The 22,959-nt window shown below is 39.3% G+C and overlaps 1 non-coding gene across 1 annotated transcript; it reads right to left on the bottom strand.

Moving 5' to 3' along the window:
- Positions 1–944: 944 nt before the first annotated feature.
- Positions 945–1,081, bottom strand: LOC111753944 (small nucleolar RNA SNORA2/SNORA34 family). The gene has a single exon (XR_002788715.1). It is a non-coding gene; the product is annotated as a small nucleolar RNA SNORA2/SNORA34 family (small nucleolar RNA).
- Positions 1,082–22,959: the final 21,878 nt, after the last annotated feature.

Consider the following 22,959-nt stretch of genomic DNA (forward strand, 5'->3'; position numbering starts at 1 on the left):
CTTAGTGCTCCTTCTGACTTAATAGTTGAGAGCTCATCATTAAAACTAAATGAAACCCTGAAATCATTTTGTGAGATTTAAAATTTAAAATTTTATTTTATTCAATACAAAGTTATGGGAAATTTCTACTTTCTGTGTGTACATTTTACTAATTTGTCTTTCTGTGAGAATTTATTTTCCTTAATTTGCCTATTTTCTTAGTAAGAAAATTAGTTTTAGTACTTTATTTTTAATTTAACTTAAAAGTATTTACAGCATTGCATCCTCCTTTCTCTCTCCTATAGTAATTTTCTGTTTTTTTAAAGTTTTATCAATTTTACTAATATTTTCAAATAAATGAGTTTACATTTGTTTTTTCAATTGTGGAGCTGATTTTCTATTTTGTTTATATATCTACTCTTTATTATTTCTTTATTTCATTTGAATTTAGTTTGCTCTTCTTTTTTTTTAATTTTTATTTTAAAGGGGGTAAAATCAAACACAAAAAAACAGAACAAAATAGGACATAAGAAAGCAATGTAAGGAGATATAAATTTCAAAGCTAGACAACCTGAGATCTTCACTGTTTATCAGATTGTCTCTTGTTTTCCTCCAAATAGTTGTCCATGTCTTCACATACAGAGAATTCATATAAAACAACACTATAAAACTGATCCGAACAGAATGAAGAAGGCGTTTTAGATCTTCAGAACCAGACAATTAAGGAAGTCACTAATGGCTGTTTTGGAGTCTCTCATTCTCTTCAAAATAACTGTCTGTACTTTCATGTATATTGAAGTTCAACAAAACAAAACAGGCAGCGGGGGAGGGGTTGCCTGGTTTCCCTGTGCTCCAGGTCCCAGCGTGGTGCTGGTTCCAGTAAACTCCAGTGGCTTCCATCCTGGGCCCCTGGAGCTTGCCTTGCTCACAGCTGCTCACCAGGGTGGGCGGGAGGGGTTGCTTCAAGCTGTTTCTTTCTAATGAATTGACCATTTCACTCCCCATGTTCTGAAATGGCCAACAGACCATAGAAAGACATCGCTTTAGGCTCCTGTTTGAAACCAGTAGCATCAGGAAGCTGCCAGCCTTGATTCAGGGCCATGCTCTTCTTTTTCTGAAGCTCTTTACACCATTATTTTAAACCTCTTTTTTTCCCTAAGGTGAGCATTTAAACTATTTCCCTTTAAATACTAATTTAGATGCATCTCACATATTTATACAATTAAATTTTCAACTTAATACTTAACTCAAAATATTTTCCAAAATATTTGAGCTTTGAATAATTTAATAGTGTATATTCACATGGCTTCTTAGTGACTAATTTCATTTCCGTATAGTCAAGGAGGATAGACTGTATCATCCCAATTCTTAGAAATACGTGAAGACATAGTTTATGGCCCAGATGTGCTTTATTGTGGTGAATATTCCATTTGTCCTATAAAAGAATATGCTTCTATGATTTATCATTCTACAAACACAAATTTGGTCAAGCATTCTTCAAATCTTTTGCAAACGTACTGATTTTTGTCTAGTTCTATCACTTCCTGTGAGAATGGTGCTAAGTTTTCCAGCCATAACTGTCAATTTAAAATTTTTCTCTTTTATTTAAAAAATATGCTGCTTATATTTAGGTACCCTGTATTAGGTGCATTTGTATGACTTTGTCTTCTTTATCATTTTATCCCAAACACAGTGTCTTTATTTTAGATAATAATCTTCAAATCTATTTTGTTTTTATATTGCTTGTTCATGTAGCCACCCCTCTTTCCTGTGATGATGATGACGATGATGATGATGATGATTACTGCACTGGGGGGGTGTATCCAGGTCTGTTGCACTGAGCTGGGTCTCCAGCTTTCTTCTTATGTTTTATTCTCAGATAAGTCCAGTTTTCCCAGGAAGTACTCAAACCTGTGATCCTCCTGCCTCAGCTTCCCACAGTATTGGAATTACAGTAGTGTGCCACCATATCTGGATACTATTTACATTTTATCTTGCCCAGTTTTTTTTGTTTGTTTTCACTTAAAAATGTCTCCACATTTAAAATGCTGTTTTAAAAATAAAGTCGCACAATGTTTGTCTTTTAATCAAACACATTTATACTTAATACAATGATTGGATGGTTGAGTTTAATCCTACCATTTTACTATTTTTTCTTTTGTTTTAAAGTTTATTGTTTCATTTTTGTTTCTTTTTTAAAAGTGGCGGGGGGGGGGAATAAACAAACAATGAAACCAAGTTTCAAAACAGGTTAGTAGGACAGTTACAGTTGTTGATACATTGCGTATTGTTCTTTCTAGTAGTTATTCAGAGTACAGGATATAGGCATGATATCTTGTCTAAATAATAATAGCAGGAAACACCATTTTTACTTCTTTTCACACCTTCACATCACATTTTAAAAGCATTTTATCTTAGCTACTGTGTTACTAGCTAGATATATTATTTTTCACTTTTTTCTCTATGGATTATATTTTTTCAACAAAATGTGGGTTATCTCAGGTTAATAATATAACACTTCAAATGCATATGAAGCTAACAAAATATAATTTAATTTACTGTCTCTCATACTTTATGTTACTAGTTGTCATGTATTTTTTTCTAGGTAGGTTGCAAATCACACACGCATTTTTATTATTCTTGCTTAATGGAAATTTAAGAATTAAGAAAAATCCTATTTTATTTTCCCACATATTTACTAGTTACAACATTCTTCATGCCTCTCTGAAGATCCACATTTCGATCTGGTCACTTTTTTCCCAGCCTGCCTAACTTTCTTTAAAATTACTTTAGTGTGCATCTGTTATTGTAAATTCTTTCTGTTTTCAATTACCTAAAATAAATTCTTGCCTTAATTTTCACAGGATACTTCTGCTGGATATAAAATTCTAGGCTACTGTTGTAGTGGCTGTTGCTCGAATACTGTAGAAAGACTTTTCCATCATCTCCCAGTTTATGGCAGTTTTGTCTCCGTTTTGCATTCTCCTTAGGCATCTAACTTGCCCTCTGGCAGATTTCAATTTTTTTTTATTCTTATTTTTAATACGTGTTTCTGGAGGTTGCCATTTTTCATCAATTTGGAATTTAATGTTTTGTCCCTGTTGTCTTCTTTTCTGTCTTTCTCCAATCTCCCTCCTTCTACAATAAACCAGATGATAGAATTTCACATATAACTGAATCTCTGTTCACATTTTTGTTTTTAGTGGTATACGTTTACATTACATAATAATTGTCACTTGTGTGAATACACACATACACACACACACACACACAAATATATACCATAGCTTCATCATTTTCAAGCCCTTATCCCCTCATATTTTTCTACTCTTCTATTTTAGTTCCAGTATTTCAGTTTGGGTAAGTTCCTTTATATCATTTTTAATATCTTATATTTATAATTTCTATAGATTGTCATGTTAATTTATTTTTTATCTTTCTGTATTTTCTAATATGGTATGAAGCCCTTCTGGAAAAAAGGTCTGTTTCTGAAGTTTTTTTATTCTATCAAACTCATGTAGCACCAAACTGTTCATTTATATACCCATAGTTTTTCTTTAAATTCCTGAACACATGTACAACAGCAGTTTCAAAGACATTACCTACTAACTCAAATATTTATTTTATCTGTGTATCTGTTCATTCTGGTCATTTGCTATATTTTTTGTTGTCAAGTACAGTCTTGTATTTTGGATATGCAAGTACCAGGCTACTAAAATCTAAATTATTTATTTCTTCTGTTTTCTATTGGGGGAACTTCTTTTATTGAATAGTGAGCTGTTGTCTTTTAAACCATGAATTTACTGGCTGACCAATTAGATCCTGTGATACTTGTAGGTTTAGTCAAGGTACTATATATTAATCATCACTCTGTGACCTAGACACTTTCACCTTTCTAAGGTATGGATTTCTCAGGGGTCTAATCCAATTGTCTTAGGTTTTCTGTAGTGTTCATTGAAATTTCAGGCTCAGTTCATTAAAATTCCAGCATCTTTCAATCTTATGTCTCTTCTGGGTCTCAGTAACTCTATCCTACCAAGTATCCTGGAGGCATCTGTCATACAGAGCCTAGACTTCAACCAAGAGACTCCAGAGACCTGTGCTAATACCTGGGACTCCTTCTCTGTACAAGTCCTCCCCCCTTCGCCCTGCTTCAAGATTCTGACAAGCAAATGTCACCGGTGGCACTGCCCCAGACTTCACCCTCTGTGTTATTGCGGGGGGCTGGCCCCACCCCAACTATCACAGTGTAGAAAAGCAAGACAGTAAGATGAACGTGGGCTTACTTTGAGTGTTTCTTTTCTTTGAGTAGCACAGTCTTGCATTAAGTATAAAATTCAATACTTGATAATGATTGCTTTATTTTTTTCTCAGCTTTACTAGAAGGAAACTATGTCCAAAACCCATTAATTCATTATGGCTATAACTGGAAATCTTATTTAACACTTTATTAATAATTTGCATGATATTTTATAAGGCTTATCAAATGCTGGAGGCATGCCTGAAAGACAATAAAGTAAGGACAAAACAATGTCTGGCTTCTGAACAACCATGCACTATTAAACAGGCCACGAGCCCCCTTGTGAAGGCCAGTGAGGCGGCACTTGTCAGGCATTTTGGAGGTCCTGGGGTTGATCTCCAGCATGTTGTGGGAGGGGGAGCCCTATCATCTAAAATCCCTTGACTTACATTTATAAAGTAGTATACAGCAGAAACAAGGTGTTTATAAGATTAGACACTCCAGTACACGACAAACTCTCCATGCCATGCTCTTAGTAAATAAGAAGTGCTCAAAAACTTTCTAATGTCATAATTGTCCAATTGGCTATTATATGTACTATTATTATTAAGATTTTCCCAAGAAATACTTTAATAGGCATAGATGATTATTAAACTTTAGTAAGATTGACAGAAAAAGAACTTTATAGTATGATACATACAACAATAAAGAGTTTGTAACATGTTAAGGAGCCCTTTAAAATGAATTTGGTTGTACCAGTCTAAATTCATTTGTAAATATTGCATTGTCTCTCTAATGTAAAAAAAAATCCTGAAAGAGTAATAACACCTGAAATGTACAACAGATTGTATGATAATGAAGGGAAAAGAAAGTATTCAAAATGAAAGAACAACTGGGATAGGAAAAAGGAGAAAAGGAAGAAGGGAAAAATTATATGTATATAGGTATACACTTATAAATGTATGCATATGTATATACACAAGATAGATAACTATACTCTTATCTCCATTAGTTCATCCAAAAGAACAGTTTGTGTTTTCATTGTTTGACTATTCGGTCATTTGTTCATGCCTAAATCTTGTAACCTGAACAACTACTTCTAAGATAACAAACTTGTATCTTTTTTTTCTGGTTTTATTTTTAAAATTAAAAAAATAAAGATAAAATGAAATTAATTTGGGCTTATATGAGAATTTATGTTCTTCGTATGCCAATAGGATAGAGCAGCAAAAAATAATCCATGGTATTGATATATAGTCTCTCTCATTTGCCTGGCATTGTAGTGGTTTTTGTGTTTATTCTTCAGAAGGCATTATGATCCTTCAAGTCTAGAATAACAGTGCATGGAACAAATGTTAATCAAATGGTATAAAATAAATGAATGAATAAAAGCAAATGTTATTTGGGTTTAGTAATTCTTTGCTTTTGCATTATTATCCATTGTGGCTTGACTTTTCAGGATCACTCCTTTGCTTAATCCATTTCTGTTCTTTCTCCTCTTAGAACCCGGAATAAAGACATAAGATCAATGTCCATGGAGTCCCCCATATATAAAGATATAAGGGGTAACAAAACCAATACAAATACAATTCCTACTAGCAGGCCCGGTGAACTGACCTGCACTCAGATCACTTCTCCCGAGCCAGGACTTCTGTTCGGTAGGCGTCGGGGCATCAGAACTTCATTCCTTCCTCCTCTCTAACTGCCCTCCTTGCTACCTTGGGCTTTGCGTCATTTCTATTGTGTTCTGTAACACATCCCTGCCACCAGTAGTGCCGTGGCTCCAGCTAGTCTTCCATTCTGCTTCCAAAATCACCAATCTAAGGTGGGAAACCTGCCTTCATCTTCATTTCTGTTATTCTGCACTAGTGATAGCAAGATGCATTGGTATTAGTTATCTGCTGATGCATAACAAATAATCCCAGAATGGAATAGCTTAAAACTACATCTATTACACTGTACACACTTTGTGCCGAGATTCGATTAGCAAAGGATCTACAAGGCATGATTGAAGCATATGATAAATGCTTACATTTTAAAAACTTACCACAGTTAAAGGCACATTCATAAATCCCCCTCCAAATACTCTCCCTCTCTTTGAACACACTTTTTCTATTGTTCTTGCTATTTTCTGAAGCAGTTCTGAAAGTCCTTTTTCATGTCTTTATGAGGTGCGATCAAAAATTCACTGAATGCTGTTGCTCAGCCTCACTCAAAGGCAAGGCAGGCCCATAAAAACACTACAATGTGTCCACATCCACCCTTTTCACCGGATCTAGCACTGTGGACTTCTGGCTCTTCCTCCAAGTCACAATGACCATAAAAGATAAATGTTTTGGATCAGTTTAGGACATCGAGGCAGCCGTGACAGAAGAGGACTTTCAGAACTGTTTTGGGAAGTGGCAAGAACAACAGGCCAGTGTGTTCAGAGTGAGAGGGAGGATGTGAAGGGGGTTAATGGTAATGCTTCTTTTACTGAAATGACTTTCCACACAATTTAAACATTCACTGTATGCTTTGATCATACTTCATACATTTGGTGCTTTTCACTTACTTTCTCTTGAGTCTACAGTTTAAGCTTTCCCTCAAAAATATCTGCTAAACAAAAGCGCTGGCTTAGGCTCTGTGTGAAACAATGTCAAGACTGACCAAGGGGAAACAAACATGAAGGCAAGGAAATGCAGTGTCACATGCAGAAGACCTGACTGGGAGTATGGAAAGAGACAGAAGAACTATCATCAGATATTTGATGAGCCACCGCATAGACGTATTTAGCAGTATTGTGTAGGGCAAAACCAGGACCCATGCATGGGAATGATGGGGAAGAGTTGGCTCACTGTAAGAGAAAATATTAGTACTGTGCAAAGCTGAGTAAGTACTGCATAGAGAGATGGTCAGAGTCCCACCTGTGGTTGGCTTGAGTATTAGTTACTTTTCTCTTGTTGTTGAGACAAAATACCTGATACGCAAAATGAAGCAAGGGAAGGTTTATTTCTTACAGTTTTGGGAGACATACTCAGCTGGCTTCAAGGCAGGATGGCATGGCAGGGCAGCTGTTCATGGCCACTGCAAATAGCGAGAGATAACAGCATAAAAGAGAAAAGACATGCCTTCTTCCTGACCTTACAATGTAAGCTGGCTCTGCCCCTGGGTGGGTGCAGCACTCACATTGGCAGTCCCAGTTCTAGACAACCAATCAGCCAGACTCAGCCATGTCCATGATTGTATGAGGCTTGGGGCAGAGCATCTGAATACAAACCATAATAGCTTGTGTTTTAGGGAAGATTCCAGGGCAGAATATAACAGAGTAGACTGATCTATAAGGTCATTTTTAATATAGTTCTGTGATCCAACCAATTTCAAGCCAATTGCTAATCAATACTAATATCAAAACAACTCCAGTGCTTCCCTTTCTGCTACCAACAAGATCACATCAACGTTACTGCTGTCTGAAATGTTACAAAGGCTTCCCCGCAGCCATCTTCACATGCCTCTATCAGGTTAAGTTTCCAGAGATCTATTCCACTCACAACAGTCCTTCCCAACCACTATTCCTAGGTGGTCCTCTCTTACCTTAGGAAGGAAGTGCCCTGCCCTAGCCATAAAAGCCGAGCCCTGATCCTCCCTACCTGGCTTCTCTCTGCCCTTCTCCATGTGGATGCGACTGGACTCATCATTGTTCACTAAGCAGGGAAAACCCATTATCACCACCAGGTTTCTACTCCAACCAAAAAAAGCCAAGCTGAGGACCTTGGCTCTGCCATCAAGCAAGGGGCTTCCCATGTACTGAGTGGGATGCAGTGCAGGCACAGAAACTAAAACAAAGTTTTAGTGTCCTTAGAAGAGAAAAGAACATGGTGATTCCTGTCTCAGAACACGTGGGTAAATATTCTCGAAGAATTTGTGGAATTCAACAAGTTAAGATGGAGCCAGGATCCACTGTACTTTTTGACTGGAAGGAACAGGCATTTCCTCCCAACCTTTCTGAAAGAGAAAGATCCTGGGTTCTCCCAGTCATCAATATCAACAGTCAATGTTGAGAGAACCCAGCCATGTCTACTTCTAAAGATTCCAATAAAAGAACTGCTAAAACATAGTTGCGCAAAGATTCTGTATTTCAAATGTTATAGTAAAAAAATTAATATCTTTATAAGAGGTACAAATGTAATATCCCATCCACTAAAGATACCGCTAGGTTCTAAATGTTGAGCTCCTCTGTGAATGTGCAGTCCACAGTACCTTCCCAGCCTCATGGCAGATCAGGAGTAGAATTCGTAACTGTGAAGAACTGCGAACAGACAGGTGCTTCTCAGAAAGCTCCCAGGCTTCCTGGAACACAGTGGTATACTGTAGTCACTTCCAGTTTTACTAATACCAGGAATGATCCTGTCTTGGTGTCCCCTTTCCCATCAATGGCCCCCCAGGGAACATGTGGGACCATATAATAACAAACTCTATAAATCCTGTTTCTCCTATATAGACTACTTCTGATAAAAGTTTACTTGGTAAATTAGGTAAAATAATAAAATTAACACCCATGGGTAATAACAAGACAGAAAAATTATGATAATGTACATGTAATAATACATGCATGCTCATGTTCATGGCTGTACAGCTTTAACAGTAGTTAAATCTTGGAAGAGTCCCATATATCCATGAACAGATGACTGGATAAAGAAAATATCTTTACACACCAAGAAGAACTACTCTGCCATAAAGAAGGATAAATTTGAGTCATTTGTAGGAATATAGATGCGCTTGAGCCCATAATGTCAAGTGAGCTAAATCAGGTACACAAGCTTAAACATCATACAATTTCTCCTATATGATAAACTCAAAGTACAAATAGTTTCATCAGAATAAGAGACAACAGGGCTGGGGATTTAGCTCGGCGGCATAAGCGCCTGCCTTGCAAGCAGGCAGTTGTGAGTTCGATCCCTGGTACCAATAAAAAAAAAAAAAAAAAAAAAGAATAAGAGACAACAATAAACAGGGTGATAGCTAACTTGCAAATGGAAAGGGGATTGGAGATGGAGAACTGTGGAAGGAAAGGAGGAAAAAGAGAATAAAAAGGAGAAAGATACGTTGAGTACATGTATCTACTCCCTAAAGTGAATGCAAACTTCATACACTCCAAAAATGTATTGATAATTATTTTTAAAAGAAACAAAGAGTCCCAGCAGACAACCATTCATTCTCTAGTCATGCGATTTGGGCAGGAAGGCAAACAGCTGAAGGCTTGAAAGCCATTTTTACATCAAGGGACTGACCAAGAGGCTCTTTGCTATGTCTTAAATTCCAAATCCAAATTGTGTCAACTTCCTAGACATAACTGAGTAGAAAGACTCCATTAGTATAAAAATTAAAGGTATATTAATTTGAATATGCTACCTTTAAAAAAATCTTCTAAACCAGTGTTATCTTGCAAATGAGCAAAGTAACTAACAGAAAAAAACATAAAATTATAAAATTATCTCAAAATCATTCACAATCTTGCAAGTATGCATTTAACAATCAAATAGACAAATATAAGTTTACACATGCAGAGTTTATTTGGCACAGTGGTGTGCAGTTTCTAGCCAAGGGTATCACATAGTTAGCACTGTAACTTCAAATCAAACATCATTGAAATCTACTAGAAATGACTGTGGAAATTGCAATTGGCACTTTTTATTCGAGGTCAAGAAGGCAGGTCAAGGGTAAAGTACAGGTTTACTAGAATACTGGTTTTATTGTTTAACAGTGTGCAACTCTTGTCAAAATTTGTCCACGCTTTCTAAAGAAAGTGTGACAGACAGAAAAGGCAAAATGTCACTGAAGTTGCAGCAGAATTCTGCTTTGATCAGTCCATTCTTATTACATTTTGAGCTTTAAATTATATGCTCAAGGCTTCCTGTTCTCTCCATAAACCATTAAGATTTCTTCCTTTCTGGCAAGAATGGCCTTTGGCCTATGGACCCATCCAACTTTGAAAATAATCAAATAGTAATGAAGTTCTTAGCCAAATTTTCCGATTTGTACAACTTTAGATTATGAGATTCAAAACATAAAAGTATATATAAGATGATCTTTCTTTACTGCGTAAGGCCCTCAACATAAATATTGAGATATGTATAAGAGTGACCTTGTGCTCTTTTATTTTTAAAAATCAATTACTAGAAAAAGCATAATCTCAATAAGGAAAATCACAGCTTCATATTGCTTCTATCTTGGTTGCTGCATGACAGTTGACCTTTTGGATTAGAAAATATTTATTAGATTCAATTCACTTAAGAGCAAAGCTCCATGATTTGCTAAGTACGCTAGCAAATTATTTCAGAATATAGACTGGAACACATGCTGGAAACACATCCAAGTACTCAAACCTACAGTAATTTATGTTGCTCACTATTGCCAGCTATGACTGCCCAGGGCTCAGCCCTACATCCTGTGTCGAGGTGGGCAAGGTAATGAAGCATTAAGTCTGGCCTGGGCTGGAGAATGGGCCTGTCTCGGCCTGGTGCCCCTGAATGAACGTATGGCAGGGCAGAGCCAAGCCGACAGCGTCTGGCATTTCTTCTTGGCGGTCGCCACTGCTGACCTTTTTGAAAAAACATGTGAATGTGTGCATGTTCTAATAATTCAGCTTGAGTTAGGCCTAAGAGACACAAGACAGCTCTTTGACCTGTCTCTGGCTGAGCTTCCCCATCAAATGTGCTGGCATGCTTTGGAGTAAAGGCTGACACAGATCTGAGACACACCTATTACTGTGACCTAACCAGGTGGTCAGATCTAACCAGCTCCCCTCTCCCAAATGTAGTGAATGGAGTATCAGGACTCGCTAGCCATTTAGTGGTCTGGAAGGACACGTTTTAAATTGTACGAGAAAAAGGACCACTATCTGTCAGTTGGCTGTCCTAGAAAGAGACAGACCCACACTGCTAAACTCACAGGGTCTCTGAGAAGTTGCAGTAGGCTGGCCTACTTTTTTCATGACCATTTCACAAAAATACTTGTGTTCAGGCTGTGACTTCTCCTTGTTATCTAGATGGTTATCTAAGTAGGAGCATGAGCTCTCTTAGAATGGAAGACCAAGTTCAAGGGCAAAGCTGAGCAGGTTTTGATGGGACAAGTCTAGAATCCCAACACACTGGGAGGCTGAGATGGGAGGATCACAAGTTTCAGTCCTGCCAGGGCAACTTAGTGAAACCATATCTCAAAATTTAAAATAAAAAGGGCTGCGGGTATAGCATGGACCCTATGTTTAATCCCCAGTACTTAAAAAGAAAAAAAAATAATAAAGCTTATCTGCTTGTAAGTGTCTGGACATTTAATACATGTTTATAAAGAACATTCTTTATATTGAAAAGGAAAGATAAACACCCTAATCAGTAGGAGAGTAGAATGATTCCCTTGGGAACCAAAGTACCTGGAAGCTTTATGTCTTCTCTTCTTCCCTAGAGATAGCTACAAACAAAACTACAGAGTAAGTAAGGCTGATCTCTGGTGGTGTACGTCTCTTTGTTTGATTTTACTCCTGCATTAGTTCTGTTTTCCTAGGATCCCTTTCATGGTCCCTTCCAGCACCCTCTATGTTATTGTGTTGCCTTATCAATTATCGATGTCATATCAGCTATGTACACCTTAGAATAAACTGGGGTAGGTGTCTTAGCATCTTCCTCCTCTGAAGGGAACTGCAACACTGGAGTAATAAGATTAGTTACGACAGAGGTGGAATCTCTTAGTATCCCTGCACTTAAAAATGCACTCTGTTAACACATGAAACTATTTACAGACCAATTGGATCTGATCTCTTGGCCAAAAGTTGTAACACAATAAATTCTGGGGATAAGAATCCTGTACAGCACTGAGATGGTACCTTCAGTAGGAATTCAGTGGAAGGAGGTGCCCTTCCTGGTTTAAAAAAGTCCAGGAAGGTTTCATGGAGGAAGTAGCGTTGGAGCTGACCCCTAAGATACACATACATCCCCGGAGCCTGCCTTATTTCTGGAGCTGGAAAGAATTCAAGGCGAGATGTAACTAGAACAAGGCACTCGGAAGGCCCTGGCCGGGATGCTTCACCAGCTGACTGCTGGGATCTGGCCGCTGTGGAGACCGAACCTCAGGCCCACCTCCAACATACTCATTCTAGGCAGGGTTTGCCTCCTGGAGTTGGATGTCCACCAGTTAGCATTCCCTTTGGGGTGAAGCTCCCACCCCTAAGCAACCCTCATCTCCTCGGGGGAATTGGGAGAGGCTGTGTAGTCCTCTCTCATTGGCCCAAATCCTCAGAATGGACCCCAGGGGTGGAGGGCAGTGGTAAACGGGGAGGTGCTAAGAGCGCAAAGCTACGCGAGGCACCAAGGGTGCAGATCACGCTATGCGATGTGGACAGCTGGGGAGCCAAGGGGCGGTCACTGGTACTCAGAGCATCGCGTCCATGCTGCTGCAGAGCTAAAGCATCTGTCTTGATGTCACTGATTCGGAGTCAGCAAAATCCTCACGTTGAAGTTCCAGCCCCCGGGGCCTGCAGTTGGGACCTCATTTGGAAATGGAGCCAGTGCAGATCTAACCAGGTTTCATGGGGTGAGCTAGAGTGAGCCTGTCAGCCACTGGGCCTGGTATTCTTATCTCCCAGCCAGGCAGGGAGAACGCAGTGAAGGTGGAGGTGGAGATAAGCAGGGGGCATCCAGGGTGGCAGGGCGGAACCTCGGACAGCAGCCCCACAAGCTAGAGGAGTGCCTCAGAAACACTCTCCAGGATGACTCTGAGAAGAAACAGCCCTGCTAAGCCTGGACCTAGGACTTCAGACCATGCACGTCTGTTATTGAAATCACCCAGTTCTTCACCTTGGGTTGCAGAGGGCCCAGGAATCCAGCTTCAAATAAGGTAGAGATGCTGCCCTGGGCACTCAGAGATCAGCAAGAGCCAGGGAGGTTGGAGACCACTGAAAGTGGGGGCTGGGGTGAGTTTGCAGGAGCCATGGGAAGAATTCCGAGTGTCATTTTGGGGAGACAGAGTTTGAAGAGCCTTGGATAAAGAGTCAGGAGATTGGGGCTTTGTTTCCACGTTGCCTCTTTCTAGATTTTAGAAAGTCACTATTTTGTCCCTCTACATTTGATTTCCTAAAATAACATGAGAAATTCCACCTGCCAGCTCTTCCCCTTCAGGTAACTTCCCAGAAGGCTTAAAAACACCATATTACAGTGATGCACACACATCTATGTTCAGAGCAACACAATTCAAAATAGCTAAACCTTGGAAGAGTTTCCTATGTCCATCAACAGATGAACGAATAAAGATGATAAGATATTTACACGATATGGAGTACTACTCTGCCATAAAGAAGCATAAACCTGAATCATTTGTAGGAAACCAGTTGCATCTTGAGCCCATAATGTTAAGTGAAATGAATCGACATAGAAGCTTATAAGAAACCCAAATTGTAAATAAAGAGCAAAATAAAGGACAAATAACAGTAAGTATGAGACTGACCTTTCTCAAAGGGGATCAAGAGATGGAGGAAGAGGAAGGAACGGAAAGAACTGTAGGTGTGGCATGTGCAGGTACCAGCTCCCCACAGCAATGTTCTCATCCTATCGGGCAAACATGTACCAATAAGATACTTCATCTTCACTGTCTGTTGTTCCATTTCATTCCTGCATTTTTATCTCTGGCTGTTCACAGGACTGAAAGGCTCTCTCCAGGCAGGCCTGGACACAGATGTGAAGTTCTCCCAACAGCAGCTGCAAACATCCCAAGGCCAGTTGTTTCAGGAAGGCTTCTCTTTATTCATGACTATTTTCAAGAGCTGATTTCAGATTACCAGTGGCTGCCGCCGCCAAGATTCTTTATAAATGAGAGTAACGCTCCTGAAAAATTACAACCCCCCACCAGGGTAGGCTCCCTCTCCCCAGATGGCTTTTCTCCATGGCAGTTATTACCATGGCACTTTACAAATGCATGATGATAATAGCAGCCCTATGAAGACAAGACCTGTGGGCCGCTTTCGTCATTTATATATCCTCGGTGATAAATGATTCAGGAGGCATCCTGAACAGACACTGTAATTGGCAGAAGTCACAGCTCCTGGGCATCCAGCCCAGAATTTAGAGCATGGTAAATACTTGGAGGGTGTTCACTGAGTGAATACATGATTACCAGAGCACCACAAATTTACAACATTCATTGTGCAAGGGTTTTGTATATACAGACATGGATTAAAAGATCTAGAAATTGGAAGGATCTGACCAAGCTCACATGAGTTAAAGGTGGAATCATTCTATGTCTTGATATCCATCCTCGAAGCTTAAAAACGGTAGAGCACCAGAAATAACCTCATAGAAGTAAAGCACAAAGAGAGCTCCCTACGGAAGAGAATTTGAGGCAAAGGCTCTTGGTTCTCGAGGAGGTAGTGACACAATTCTAAAATGTGCCCTGAGACACTGTTTGGTGGCCACAGCCTCATCAAATCCCTTCCTTGGAGAGAGGGTAGGACCTATATATGCAATGTGTCAGTCTTGATTAGATTCCACAGAATGGCAGAAGGGGTAATGATTTGGGGTGAGCCCAGACTCATCAGGTGAGATAGCAAAGATGGCTTTGTCCCATTGGTCACACAGGAGAAGGTAAAGAAATATGCCTTTGTTGTCCTGGAAAAAGCAGCAGCTCTTGTGCCATGAGCCACCAGGGGAGAGAGGGCAGCCATCGTACAGTGAGGAAGTGAGAACCTCGGCCATCCAGCCACAGGGGAAGGGACCCAGGCCCAGACAGCTCAGAAGAGGGCCTGGGGCCATTGCACAGCCAAAATCTTAACCGCAGCCCACCTGACCCCACTCTGAAGAGCCCGCTGCACCTGCCTGGACTTCTCTACAGAAACTGCAGAATAGCACATAGGTGCTGCCATGGGACCCCACATTGGTAGTGCCCGGTTAGGAAGCCCACAGTTAGCTGGGCCAGCTCATTTCTTAATGGTAGAAGATACATAAATAAAAGTTGGGAAGGGCTTCTTGGGCAAGTGTTTAATTAACTCCAACTGTTAAACTGGAAACAAAGGAGAAGCTTTGAGCATAGATTTTGGGGAAGTGTCCAAAGCACACTGGACACAGTTAGTGCTGTTAATCTGAGAACTCAAAATGACTGGAATGATAAATGTCATGTTATGTATATTTTATCATGTTTTTTAACAAAAGATGACTAAATAAAAAGAAAAGACTACTGAATCACTCTACTTCTTTGAGACAGCTGAGGAGATTCTTCTCAGACTCCTCATACAGCTCTATTTAAAATGAATTCTAATTAATTATAAAGATTCTTTAATTTTAAAATGGATTATATTTCTCAAAAATATTTTTAAATATTCAAAGATAAATTCTGTATTCAATAAATATTGAGGGGGGATTTGAAAAATTAATGCAAATTAATAAAAGTGAAATGTAGGCCTAATCTTATTGAGGCAAGAGATTAGGGCATAGCCAGCTGACTGGGCAAGGGTGTGGCCTGTCAGTCATGCAGATCTAGGACACATATGTCCCAGGCTTGTATGTGGAACCAATCAGAGAAACATGTCTTCAATTCATCTGCATGAAGTCAAGCAGGGTTTTGATATGATGGCCCAGATCTAATGTCAAAATGGGGATACAAAATATGTCTGCCACTCGCCGCATGATAACTGTGGTCTCTCGCAGGGCCCACTCTCACTCTGAAAGGTGCATTGCTTTTCCCACTTTAACTGGGCCTCACTCACTCTGCAGGTGGACTTCTTTCCCTACCTTTAATAAATGTAAAAACCTTGCTACTTTTTGCACCTGTCTTGTCAGTTCTTTGTTTGGGACGCCAAGAGCCTAGAAAGAATATCCAAAAGGTGCCCATAGGAACCCAGAACCCTGATAACACTTTTAATGAAGTTGAGCTTCAAAAGCAGGGGCCAGACATGGTGCAACACTGTTGTCATCCCAATATTCTTGGAAACTGAGGCAGAAGAGATCACAAATTTGAGCCCAGCGCAGCACCTTAGCAACTTAGTAAGACCACGTCTCAAAATTTTAAAAAGTAATAATTGAAAAAAGACTGAGAATGTAGCTTAATATGAAGGTCCTGGACTCAATCCTGAGTGTGGAAAATAGGAATAAAATAAAACTAAATTAAATTAAATACTGAGAGAAGAGGCAGAGCAGGTCCGCCAAACTGTGGAAGAGCAGAGCAGCCAGCCAGGAAGCTGTGACGAACCATTAGTCAAGTCTAAGGCCAAGAGCCAGAGCCCTGGCATAGCTGATGGCACCAGGCAGAAAGCTCTGGGGAGCAGAGGTGACGGAGGCTGCGGGGGGACAGGGTACTCAGGAGGGGCAGTGAACATCTCCACGGTGTTTCCGAGAGAGACAGGAGCTTGACTGTCTGACTCCAGCAGACAGTTCTTCCAGCACAGGCTCCCAGTGGCCTGATAGGAACTGAGCTCCCTCCAGGAGCATCCCAGGCAACACAACGGACTCCCAATACCATCTTATTCCCCTTTTTGTTAGTCCATGTTTGCAGTACATAATGATTGCGTACATCAGGGAATTGGTACACGTATTGAACATATCTTAAATCTTCTTCCTTTAACCCAGACCCTTTGCATTGAGCTTCATCTCCATGCAAGGAACTTCATTTCCCCCCCCCCACCTTTTTTCTTTCTTTCTTTCTTCCTTTAATTTTCTTTTTCTCTTTCTTTCTTCCTTCCTTCCTTCCTTCCTTCCTTCCTTCCTTCCTTCCTTCCTTCCTTCCATCATCCATCTTCTATCTACTATGCCTATATTGTGAGACAGAATCCCACTAAATTGCCCAGGTTGGGCTCAAACTCCCAGTCCTCTTGCTCCAGCCTCCCAGACAGTGGGAGATTACAGGCAGACCTGTAATACCTAGCTCCACTTTTCCTGTTTCTTCTTTCTCACATTCTATATATCATCCTGCACCTCAGTAGATCCTGAAAATATAATCATTATCCTAATGGCATTGCACAAAGCCAACATCATTTACTAGCCTGGTGCCCTGATCTCAGGCTCAACATTTTGCTTTATCTCATTGGTTTCTCACCATGACTGTATGAGGAGTGTAAGGAAGAGCTCTGATCAGACTGGGGGACATCTTGTCCAGTGTTGCGCAGCCAGAAATAGTGGGTAGGGGAGTTTTAACTCAAGGCCATCTGATTCCAACACCTATGCTTTCAATTAATGCATCCCAATTATCTAGTAGCCCTGACACTATGAAAACAAACTTCCTGGTGGGTGGTCATGCCTTCTTTGTATGACTTTTCTTTCCAGGAATCTGAAATCCCCACTCTGCATCAAGTAAAGAGAGGTAGCAGGCATCTGTCAGGAAGAGCAGCTGGGAGCAGGCACTAGGAGACCCACAGAAATTTCAAAGCAAGCATTTACATGCAGAGCTCTTATGGTAAAAAAAAAAAAAAAAAAAAAAAAAAAAAACATGATAGGAAACTTCAAAATAATAGAATGCAATTAATTTGGTTGAAGTGAAGTCAGGTCTTCACTTATAGCTTTCAATAAGCAGTGGGGCTAAACCTAACACAGATCATACCCTGGACAGAAGACAGCCTTGCTTCTCAAGGCATTTGAGGTCATTCATTCTTGATATTTGCTCCCTTAAAATTGTAAATCCGGTTTAACTGGAGTGTTTCTTAATAAAATAAAATAATGAAAGGTGTCTCCAGTTTATATAAGACTAAACATATTTGAGCTCTCACAGTATCATGTATACACATATATATATTTGTAACCCTAGTCCTGCAAAGAGCCTTTATCTCTGAGATATTCTGCAATCATTTCCATGACCTGGATACTGCTTGTAAAATTTATCTTGACATGCTAACAGATTTTCCCACAAAGTTGCCAAGAATAATTTCAAGTGGAAAAAATGGTTTAACCTAGTTTTTGTATATTCAGCAAAGACAGGATATACATTTATGCCTAAGAATTAAGCCATCCAACCTTTTTTCTAACACATGTTTAAACATGTTTGAATGAGGAATTACAATTCAACTAAATTAATTAGGCATTTTATTTTGCTCTGATTATTCTGGAATTCCTTAAAGATGAGTAAAGATAACTCAAAATATAAATTATTAAATAATCATATAAGTGAAAATATTCTGATGTCTTTAAAAAATAACAGATCTAAATGAATATTGACATATTGCAAATAATATTTGCGATGCTTTGAATTTTCAAATAGTTAGAATACTTAATGTTTGAATATCTAAAGTCTAATTCTAAATAGAAAACATTTTCTCTAGAATGTGCTAATGTAAATATTTCAAAATTAATTTAAAAATCTGATTCTAAATTTTAAAAATTGCCTTGAAATTGTTCAAGCATTTCTAAATTCCATTTATATTTTTAAAATACTGTCTTAAATATTAACTATTATTCTATGGTACAATGAATAAATACACACAGACACTATAAACCCAAGTGGTACTTACACTGCCCACTTATAGAATGTCCTCTAAAGACTCTGTGCCCCAAATTTATACTTCTCTAGTTGGTATTCCAGGGTCCCCTCCCCTCCTTCCTTAGACTGAAATTCAAGGTCTTTGCAAGGGTGGGTGGGAGACCTGTGCACAGTGCACAGCAGGATGTCCCTTTGCCACTGGCCCACTCCAAGCCCCAGCCCTTCGGAGACAGGAACACCATGCATTTGACGGCTAGATAGAGGAAGAAGAAATAGAACAGGTTCAATCCACCATTTAAAAGGGGTCTATCACCAGTCCTAGAAGAATGTTTCCTGTAACACAGAGATCAAAGTAAATGCTATAGAAACACGTCCTAATGGTTCACAATCATCGGAGAACAAACCAAGGGAAAGGGTGCAACCATGCAACAGCTGGTTTTCTGAGAAAACCGTCGGGTAGCAGGAGCAGAAAACTCAGAGGGGAGGGGAATGAAATCCCAAGAAGAAAGGCTGTACCTGCGGCAAAAGGCAGGAAGAGCCCGCAAAGGCAGGGTTGGCCCTTACACCCCTTGGCAGGGATTCAGCATCATCTGTGTGCAGATTCAGAGCCAACAGGAGTATCTGAACATCTTACAGACCAGAGATGGCATGCGAGGTCCTCACACTAATCATGTGGGAGGGGCTGTGAGCAGAGCAGGAAGCGTTGAAAGGAGAAAACAAGAGGATTTATTCAAAAACATAGTACATGTCTTTTGATTGAGCCATCATAAGAAACATGAGCGATTTGTAATACACCTTCACACTTATTTTACAGCCCAGTGTTGCTTTCTTTTGGATAACAAACAGCCATGGAGGACAGAGGGGCCAGCATGCTGTTGTGTGAAGCAACTTCTAGGCATTAAAGTGAGGAGACTGAGGCACAGAATTTAATCAGGCACCCAAAAATGTAGACATCAACATAATGCAGTCATGCGATAGTTTTTAACATCAAAATTTTAAATAAAGACAGGATTGATCTCCTTGATTTTTCCTTTTTCTTTACCATCATTGGACACTTTTCCTCAATTCTGATTTTAAAAATATGTTGATTGCAAAGGGGTTTTTTGTGTGTGTGCCCTTAAATGGTAGCACCAGGCAAGTACCTTACTCCCTCAGCTCAGTCCCAGCTCTGGGGACAAGATACTAAAAGCAAAGGAAGAGATTTGGAAAAGACTCCATGAGTGTGTGTTTTGGACAGACAATCCAGAAATCACTTTATTTTAGAGATAGGATAAATCTTTATATATATCAGTGGCCGGGATACCTGTGGGGTTTTTTTCTAGAATCTTCCCATTTGCTGCTCCTAAATTAGTTCCAAAAATGTACCTTTTTATGCAAAAAAGCAAATAAAAGTATTTGCAAAGATGCATACAGATATAAAATAACATCGGAGAAGACTTCTGGGCTACTATCCTACTTCCACTACGAAAGAAAACTTTCAGTTTTTCAAAAAGACAGATTTCTTTGTCTGGCAGGTCCAAAGTCTCTAGCATCTCTGTAAACCTCTCATTAGGGGTGTGTCTGCTGGGGCTCCCAGGGAACTTGTACTATGTATTCTATTTTTAACTTTATTTTTAGTTTTTTATTTGTTTTCAGTACATAACAATTACATTCACCTTGGTACATGTACATCTTAATTTTTCTTTTTAAATCTCCTTCTCGTCTCTCTCCCTGCTCCTTCCAGCACTTCATCTGTTTTTATTCTGCTTTTAAATCAGTGAAGAATGATCACTTTCAAAAGGCACAAAACTAGCATCTTTTTTACTTCCTTACATACCCCCCAAAAGGAAATATCTTAAGAATACATTTTCCATTCACAAGATAAGTCAACAGATTGTGTTTCTAAGTATTTTGGCTAACTGTTCTGAAGCTTGAAATCCTAATTAATTGAAACTACCTTATACAACACTGAGCAATGCCCTACCCAAACATATACAATATGTAAAAATTTTAAATCCTTGATTATTCAAGTGTTAAGGTATCCAGTGTCTGACGCACAGTGATGGGGACTCCTCTATACATTTTCCACTCTGGAGTGTAGCAAAGATTTTTCTGCCACCTATTGGTTTCCATGTGAACTGGAACTGGTCATACTGTACCTGGCAGCCAGGCATTCCCTGCCTCCTGGGCTTGGAGAAGAGTCATCACAGCAAACTTCAAACAACTCCTTCTGAGTCTCTCTTAACTTTTAACCAAGATCAGGTACTTTTCATGGAAAACAGCAGGGCTGAGAATGAACAGACATGTAAAGAGACAAGCAGCATCATTCTGAGAATGAACAGACATGTAAAGAGACAAGCGTTCACAGCCCAGGGAACCATAGGCAAATACCTGGTGGTTCCAACAGAATATAGCTGGGAATCCACATTGAAACAACCTCTTACCCTCCTTATGTGCTCTCGGAGAAAATAATAATGCCACCAAGGTGTTTGCAGGAACGGACTTGGACTGTGAATGTGCCAGAGTTCACCTTGATCAGGCTTCTTGAGCTGGAGTTTCTTGAATTAATTAAAATGAGACCAACAGAGTTGGGGTGAAAATATCTAGGACCAAATGATGACTCTTGATTTTCTTTTATCTTACATTAAACTTTACCAGCCACTAAATTTTAAAGGGAGAGCTCAAGTCATGAATATTATCTGGGTTTTTATCAGTGAAGTGACTGATGTGTGGGTCTACCATGTGGTGAAATTTTATTAAATCTGCTTACCTCCTACCTGTCCTCTCCACCCACCATGCCACTTCCTTTATACAACAGTATCTTCTCACTGAGTCTGTCCTATTCTGGTCTCATCACCTGGCACATTCTCTAAACTGCTTCCAAAGTGGTTTCCCCACGATCATATTTGATTGTAAGATTCTTTATACTGAATTCTTCAGCAGTTCCTCCTGTCTCAAAGGAGCCTTGGATATTTATCATGGGACATGTGACCTTCTAACATGGGACTTCCTCCCCAGAATTCCCTACCCGCCTACTCCACATCAGGAGAGAATGAGTGTATGTGTGGGGATTGAGTCTGCATAGTAGAAATGCTAGGGAAAAGTGCATTTCACCTGGATAGTAAAAATCTTCAAGGGAGAAAGAGGTCTCATAGAATCTTTTAAAGTCCATGCAGAGAGTAATAAAAGAGGAGAAAATTAAATACATGAAAAATAAATTCATGGCACTGGCACCAAAATGGAAGGGGAAAGGCTGATGTGTAACTTAGAACTTTTCCGGAACTACTAAAACTATTTTGGTCCTTTTAGTAGTTTGTATTTAAAATAATTTTAAGCCTCTAACATTACTACCACAACTTCATTTAACTAATCCCTAAACGAACAAAATGAGGTTTGTCGTATCCTTTTGCTTTGGGGAAATATACAGAAAGATCAAAGTATTGCAAAGTGTATTATGGAGAATTATTTATGTCCTCTAAAAGATTATATCCCAGTATGGTTTCATACGATAAGGACCTGGATTAGCTTTGTTCTACAAAGAAGGAGAGTCTGATGTATTACATGTTTTTCTCTTGCCTCCTTAAGCAGAGTCAAAAGAACAAAGCATTTTCCAGAAGGAATGAAGTCGTATCTGTCCTCAGAGCTGCCTGGAGATCAAAAGAGTCTTTTAGGAGTTTTATTGGAAATCTTCTGAGGCCTTCAAATAATATTTACTTTCATAAATGATGAGTGCTAGAGGATGGAAAATCCTACTTGTAAACAAGTAGGTGGTTGCCAATCATGATTTTTTAAAAATATTACTTAAGCCAAATTCTGGCTAGTCCTGATTTGTATGATGATTTTTGCATTTATGTAGAAGTAATTTCTTAAATAATTGCTTATTTATTATTTATCCAAAAGTAAATAAATTCTAGCAAAGAGGAATTCTAAATTTTAAATGGGAAAATATACAAAGGAAATTTTATCAGTGTGTTAGTTTCCTGGAGATGCCTTAATGAGATACCATGAACTAAGTGGTTTGAACAACAAATTATTGTCTCAATTCTGCAGGCCCAAAGTCCAAGATCAAGGCTTCGATATGGTTAGTTCCTTCCTGAGCTTTGCAGAGGCAACACCCTGATCTCTGTTCCCATCTTCATCTTCACCTGGTGCTTTCCTTGTGTGTGTGTGTGTGTGTGTGTGTGTGTGTGTGTGTGTGTGTGTGCCTGTGTGTGTTTCTGTCCCCAAATTTCCCCTTTCTATAAAGACATCAGTCATTTCAGATTAGGGACTCACCCAGTGATCTCATCTTAACCAATTATTTTTATGATGGCCCTGTTTTCCAGTTAGGCAAATTC

This window comes from Cavia porcellus, unplaced genomic scaffold (assembly GCF_034190915.1).
Source record: "Cavia porcellus strain 051 isolate PalLab524CR breed Dunkin Hartley unplaced genomic scaffold, mCavPor4.1 scaffold_15, whole genome shotgun sequence".
Lineage (NCBI taxonomy): Eukaryota > Metazoa > Chordata > Mammalia > Rodentia > Caviidae > Cavia > Cavia porcellus.